The sequence below is a fragment of the Asparagus officinalis genome, chromosome 1, assembly GCF_001876935.1.
Source record: "Asparagus officinalis chromosome 1, Aspof.V1, whole genome shotgun sequence".
NCBI classification, from domain to species: Eukaryota; Viridiplantae; Streptophyta; class Magnoliopsida; order Asparagales; family Asparagaceae; genus Asparagus; species Asparagus officinalis.
Window position 1 is genome coordinate 44,977,983 of NC_033794.1, and position 7,451 is coordinate 44,985,433.

The window sequence follows — 7,451 nt, forward strand, 5'->3', positions numbered from 1 at the left end:
TGGGCATGTTTCAGGACACTCACGGTAATACAATGAAGGAGGAGGAAATGTTCAGAAATCATAACTGATGACGTGTCGGGTCGGCGCTTGGCGCCAAAAAACCCCCAGCTGCTAAAAACAAGGCAGCAGCAATGAGGGAAGTCGAGGCTGGGCTTACTCGCTAGCCCCGTTTCAGTGAGAATAGTCTCCGACCCGTACTCTATAGATGGTGGGGGGAAGCTTGAGTGCTAAATTGCGGTCTTGGAAAGACTGAAAATCTGATAAGGCTCGCTTGGAGGAAAGGCAAGTGAAAATTCTTCCTTGGACAAAAGATTGAAGAGGATCTTTTGAAACGTTTTACTCGATGCTAGCTTGAAGTAAGCGTAGCTCTGATTATTCATACTAGGGTGAAGGGCTAAGGCAATTCCGTGTTTAAAGGAAACTGTGATCATGGTGTTCGCAGGAATATGTTATTATTTGTAATTCCAACCATGTGTGGGTTTTGGTGTTCTTACTATTGGTTATTTTGGGGTCTAGTGTGTATAACATTCAATCATACTGCAGATGAGGATTTAGGTGCGGATCGGGGGGGCAGGATCGTGTATTCCTCTTAGAGTCCCTCGCTGGGAATGATCGGTAGGAAGGGATTATGAAGGCCTTTCGGATTTACAGTTTGCTTTGAAATTGGGGATATTTCCTCACCCTGGCATTAGGGAAAGACTTGGAGAGGGAATAGGCTGGATCCCTCAATGAACCCTCCGGACGGGACAAGAGGCTTCATTTGGGTAAACTTTGAGTGAAGGTTTTTTTTTTTCAATAAAACTGAGAGTTCTACTTGCATTGGTTGATTGCTTACAGGTTAAAAAGTGGAAAATCCCAGATCTTACCTCACTTTGTCAAGGGTAAATAGTACCTTCTAATTATTTACCTGTGGGCATTGAGGATAGAATCTTTCTATGATGGGGCCGAGAGCATTAGGATGGCAATGAAGAAACATTGTGCTGACGGTTGCGGTAAAAACCAACTTTGGCTTTACAGGTGGTTCGGCTTGGGCGAATGTACGTCGATTGAGGCAAAGCTTGGACGAATATATTGACGAGTAGGGGAGCAAAGAAAACATGGACCCAATAAGTTCATGATGGCTTATCGGGCATGAGGCATGATGATGGCCTGATTAAAGCAGTTGCAATTGCGTATTGACATTGTTTGTCAAGGGAGGATTAAGCTCGAGGACAACGAACATTTTCCTTTTGACTTTTGGCCCGAGCGTAATGTCTTTCGCAGTCGGCTTGCATAAGGCGTTTTCGAAAATAGATTGAGTGGACTCTGTGAGCGAAGGTCATTTCCGTCGGACAAAAGGGGGGTACAAAACAACGTTTGCCTTTCCAGACAAACGCATGGGAAAGAATGTCTGGATACTAAGTGTATATGTATATACTATAGCTAATATTAATCAACTATATTTAGTATCTATATTTTTATAGTATATAGGTACTATTTTATATTCGTGTTTTATTATTATTTTATTTTTGTATATAATAGTATGGGATATTATATATATATATATATATATATGTATATATATGTATGTATATTTGTAGAGGAATGCTTGAGATGACCGAGGTCTTCCTGAAGCTTGTTGATTTTGGACGACTTCTTGCTAATTGACCCTTTTAGGCCCTTAACCATGTCGTCCCGCATCTCTAGCTCTTGGTACCATTTTCCCTTGCTCCTCCTCTAGGCCACTAGCTCATCCTCCTTCGCAGCCATCTTCTCAACCTTCAACTCTTCATGGAGCTTGGAGGGAGTGGAGCCTCACTCATGCTCGAACTAAGCTAACAACTACTGCTCGACCAGGGCCCCTCGTAGCAAATGACCTTTGACGTCTTAGTGAAGACTATAGTTTGGCATGGTTTAGAGTATATTTTTATCTCTAGGCGGGTAGAATTGCTCCAAAGCTTTACCGTGAGCAATCTTGGATTCTAGGACTGACCTCCTTGCATCGAGATTTGACTTGGGGATGAATCGGTGCTCCTCAGGTAGCTCCTTGTCATATCGAGGGCTAACCTCTAACTTCTTAGCCTGAAATCTTTTGAAGTAGGCTCGAAGGCTCTCTTCGGGCCCCTTGCCTTATCTGAATTAACACATGAGTTGGTAGCTTCTGCTTGGTGCTGGCCAGGAAGTGATGGATGAACTTTTGGCTGAGCTATTAGAAGCTGCTAATGGACTTCTTCTCAAGAGTGCTCCACCAAAGCTTGGCACTCCCCAAAAGAGTGATGGGGAAGCATCAACATATGATTGCTTCTGATGCTTGGAGTATGCTCATCACATCATAGTAATTCTAAACATGCTTGGAGGGGTCTCCCTCACCTTTGTACTTCTCTATGTGAGGCATCTTGAACTTCTTACATGGGGCATTCATAAGGTTATCTGAAAGAGGGGTGTTACCCCCGATGATGCCTGCGATCAGTCTGTATACTCGATCATATCCAGAGGCCCTTATGGTAGTTGAGGGAGCTGGATAGGCACGGTGGTGGAGGAGAGTCTTAGAGACCACTCCCTTAGTGCTATGCCCAAGGTTGCATGTGTCAGAATTCTCACTGGTAAGCTCCTAATGATGGAGGAGATGTCAGCGAGTCAACTGATGAGGTGTCGGGGTCGCGTGCTTGGCGCAATCCCCCAGCTGCTTAGCAGCAGCATGAGGAGTCCGAGGCTAGACTACTCGCTAGGTCCCGTCAGGAGAATGAGTCTCCGACCACCTATCTGTTGGCCTTCTTGTTTTGATGATGTTTAACAAATAATTTACTACTAATGTTGTTTGTCTAGTGTTTGTGTATTCCTATGTATTGTAGACAAACAACGTTGTTGGAGGATGGATGGAATAGAGCTTCAACGATCATATCCAAAGGAGGTTGGCGGAATGTCGGTGAAGCCTTGCTATTCAAAGTTCAAGATCCAAGTTAAAGCTTCATCCGCGAGATTACCTAGAAGAGCTTATTGAAGATCAAGATCTAGCTTGGGTAATTTAGTTTAGGATTTATATTATGTGTGTTAAGTACGTTAAGCTCAATATAATATACACACACATTTTATTGGTTTCTTCATATATATATAGTTATATATATATACACAAGTTTTGGTTTCTATGCATATATATAGTTATATATATACATACATATGTTTTGAGTTTTTATGGTTATATATATGAAATTTATATATATAGTTATATATATACATATATGTTTTGGTTTGATAGTTTTCAAGTTTTACTATGAAACAAATGAATAGAATTGGAAAATACTATTTTGTTTCATGTTTATATGCCTATATATGATTTCACCTTTAACAAGCTTATATTTAATGAAATCATATTTAGTGTTTTGAATATATTGCATAGAATATGCAAATTTATGAAAATATTGTATTTCTAGATTATAGACTTCATAACAACATGTTATATCTTTTATCAAGTCTATACAATCATTTCATAAGGTTTCAAAATGTTGTTTAAGTCAAAATATCAAAATATCAATTTTCAGGTTTTCATGTTTTGGACTATTTTGTAAAATGATGGTATTTCTCTTTTGGGAAGTCTTTTTAGAAAACCAGTTTTTGTAGCATGTGTATTATCATGTCTACAATCATTCCCCAAAGTTTTACATTTTTTGGAATTTATTTGATATTTTTAAACAGTGTTTTAAAATCAGCTTTGTTTCTCTGGGATGTCAGTTTTCGGTCGACCGGTACGGTCGACCGGTCAATTGACCATTCGTCAGTATTTTTTTAGAGAATCGTCGGTTGACCGGTCCGGTCGACCGAGAGCTCAAATCGGTCGACCGACAGAATTTCCGGTCGACCGACTATATGACCGTTGCACTCTAACGGCTATTTTCTGAGCTGATGTTTTCTGGGGTTTTTGGTCATTTTGCTCTGGCTTTTTTGCTGATGTTTTGGGTGACTATATATACCCCCTTGCTCTCATCTTTCATAACCAACCAAGAGAGTTTTAAAACAAGTTTAAGAAAGTTTTAATCAAGGGTTTAAGTTTGTTTAAAGTGTGTTTATAAGCTTTTAAGCATTTGAGTGTTTCGATTTTGTGAATCAAATTCCACAAGAGCTTGAGGAGATTATCTATTGAAGTTTGAGCTTCCAACTATCATCCCTCCATCTCTTGTTATCAAATTGAGAAGTTTTCTAAACTCAAACTCTAGCTTTACATTTATATACTTGTTTGATTATCATTGTTCTTAAGCTAGATTTTATATTTGAGTTTAGTTTGATTTTGATTTATATCTCTTTGTTCACACACAACCTATTGAGCTTATTGTATTTACATTCATAGTATAATTTAGGGTTGTGGGTTTGTGACATTGAGAGTGAGCTTAATTGAGTTCTCATCTTGTTAGAGAGAACAATCATTTGTTATATTGTGCTTATTGTGAGAATCACTTTGTAATACACTTGTACACCGAGTGAGGAGTGTGTGGTGAGAGTCGGGGATCGTCCCAAGAGGAGTGGCGTCGGTTGACGTGCCTAGGGAGAGGTTGTAACCGAGCACTTGAGGGAGACACGGCTAGGTCCAACACTTAGTGGGTGTAGAGTGTGATTGCAAGAGTGTGAGTTGTAGAGTTTTCGGTTAGCTAGAAAACCGAGTGTGTAGAAGAAGTTCCGGCTTCCAAACCGGATTGTGTTAGTGGATTTCTCCCCGGGAGTGGGGAGCGGAGACGTAGGACGGAAGGTCCGAACTCCGTGATCATATCTTGTGTTTGAGTGTGCTTTGGCGTTTATTTATACTTGTGTTTATAATTCTTGTCGCCATTGTCATTAGCTCATTATTTATATGATCCACTATCTAGTTCACATTGTTTACCCTTTGTTCATATTGCTTATCCTAGCTTACGTATCTTGTTGTATTTTATACTTGCTAGGATAACTTATTAATTAGTTTTAATTAGCATTTAATCGGATTAGATTAGCATAAGACCCTAATCACCCCCCCCCCTCTAGGGTCTAACACTATCCTTCGAAGGTGGTGGGAGAGCTGAGGTAGCTCATTGCTTCTGTGGAAGCTAACTGAGAAGCTCGCTGGAGAAGGCAGTGAATTGCTCTTAGAAAGATTGAGAGATCTTCCGAACTGTTTCCTCGAGCTGGCTTGAGTAGCGTAGCTCTAATATCGTTCTACAGGGTGAGGCTAATCAGACCCTTGTTTAGAACTTGACATGTTTTCTCAAAAAAGAAAAGATTCCCCCACAGTAGGTGCCAAACTATTGATGACTAGGATTAAACATTCAATCATATCCAGAAGAGGATAGGTGCGGATCGGGGGCAGGATCGGTTCCTCTTGAGTCCTCGCTGGGATGAGGTAGAGGAGATTGATGAAGGGGCCGTCTCCTTCTCCGACTTTATATCTAGTTCTTGAATTGGGGTATCTGCTCAGCCTACATAGGAAAAGACTCTTGAGAGGACGGGGCTTGGGTCCCCCATTGTTAGCTGGTGAACTTGAGTGGGGTAAATAAGAACTATGAGATTTCTTATGCATGGCGATTTCTCAAGGATCAGATTTGGAAATTAAGATCCCCTCTGCAAGGTAGAATAGTACCTGTATTTTTACCTGTGGGGATGAGGGGTAGAACCGTCATTCTGGTAGAGCACAGGATGGTGGTGAAAAAGAGTGTGCTGACGGTTGTGATAGCACTTGCTTTACATGTGTCGGCTGGTGACTAGCTGCATGATTAGCGCTGACATGATGTGACACGTGGCACGCGAAGCACAACATGACTCAATAAGTCATGAAGACTATCGGGGCAGAGGCATGATGATGCCTGACAAGCATTGATGCGATCTTGACACGTTGTCCGTGAGGATAAGCTCGAGGAAAAGGTTGTCCTTTGACTTGGTCGAGAAGTAATGCCTTTCGAGTCGGCTGCGTAAGGCGTCTGACAAATGATCGAGTGGACTCGTGGCGAGTCATATATATATATATATATATATATATATATATATATATATATATATATGTATGTATATTTGTAGAGGAATGCTTGAGATGACCGAGGTCTTCCTGAAGCTTGTTGATTTGGGACGACTTCTTGCTAATTGACCCTTTTAGGCTCTTAACCATGTTGTCCCGCATCTCTAGCTCTTGGTACCATTTTCCCTTGCTCCTCCTCTAGGCCACTAGCTCATCCTCCTTCGCAGCCATCTTCTCAACCTTCAACTCTTCATGGAGCTTGGAGGGAGTGGAGCCTCACTCATGCTCGAACTAAGCAAACAACTACTGCTCGACCAGGGCCCCTCGTAGCAAATGACCTTTGATGTCTTAGTGAAGACTATAGTTTGGCATGGTTTAGAGTATATTGTCATCTCTGGGCCGGTAGAATTGCTCCAAAGCTTTACTGTGAGCAATCTTGGATTCTAGGACTGACCTCCTTGCATCGAGATTTGACTTGGGGATGAATCGGTGCTCCTCAGGTAGCTCCTTGTCATATCGAGGGCTAACCTCTAACTTCTTAGCCTGAAATCTTTTGAAGTAGGCTCGAAGGCTCTCTTCGGGCCCCTTGCCTTATCTAAATTAACACATGAGTTGGTAGCTTCTGCTTGGTGCTGGCCAGGAAGTGATGGATGAACTTTTGGCTGAGCTATTGGAAGCTGCTAATGGACTTCTTCTCAAGAGTGCTCCACCAAAGCTTGGCACTCCCCAAAAGAGTGATGGGGAAGCATCAACATATGACTGCTTCTGATGCTTGGAGTATGCTCATCACATCATAGTAATTCTAAACATGTTCGGAGGGGTCTCCCTCACCTTTGTACTTCTCTATGTGAGGCATCTTGAACTTCTTACATAGGGCATTCATAAGGTTATCTGAAAGAGGGGTCTTACCCCCGATGATGCTTGCGATTAGTCTGTATACTCGATCATATCCAGAGGCCCTTATGGTAGTTGAGGGGGCTGAAGAGGCACGATGGTGGAGGAGAGTCTTAGAGACCACTCCCTTAGTGCTATGCCCAAGGTTGCATGTGTTAGAATTCTCACTGGTAAGCTCCTAATGATGGAGGAGATGTCAGCGAGTCAACTGATGAGGTGTCGGGGTCGTGTGCTTGGCGCGAACCCCAGCTGCTTAGCAGCAGCATGAGGAGTCTGAGGCTGGACTACTCGCTAGGCCCCGTCAGGAGAATGAGTCTCCGACCACCTATCCTTAGAAGGTGGTGGGAGAGCTGAGGTAGCTCATTGCGTCTGTGGAAGCTGACTGAGAAGCTCGCTGGAGAAGACAGTGAATTGCTCTTGGAAAGATTAAGAGATCTTCCGAACTGTTTCCTCGAGCTGGCTTGAGTAACGTAGCTCTGATATCGTTCTACAGGGTGAGGCTAATCAGACCCTTGTTTAGAACTTAACATGTTTTCTCAAAAAAAAAGATTCCCCCACAGTGGGTGCCAAACTATTAATGACTAGGATTAAACATTCAATCATATCC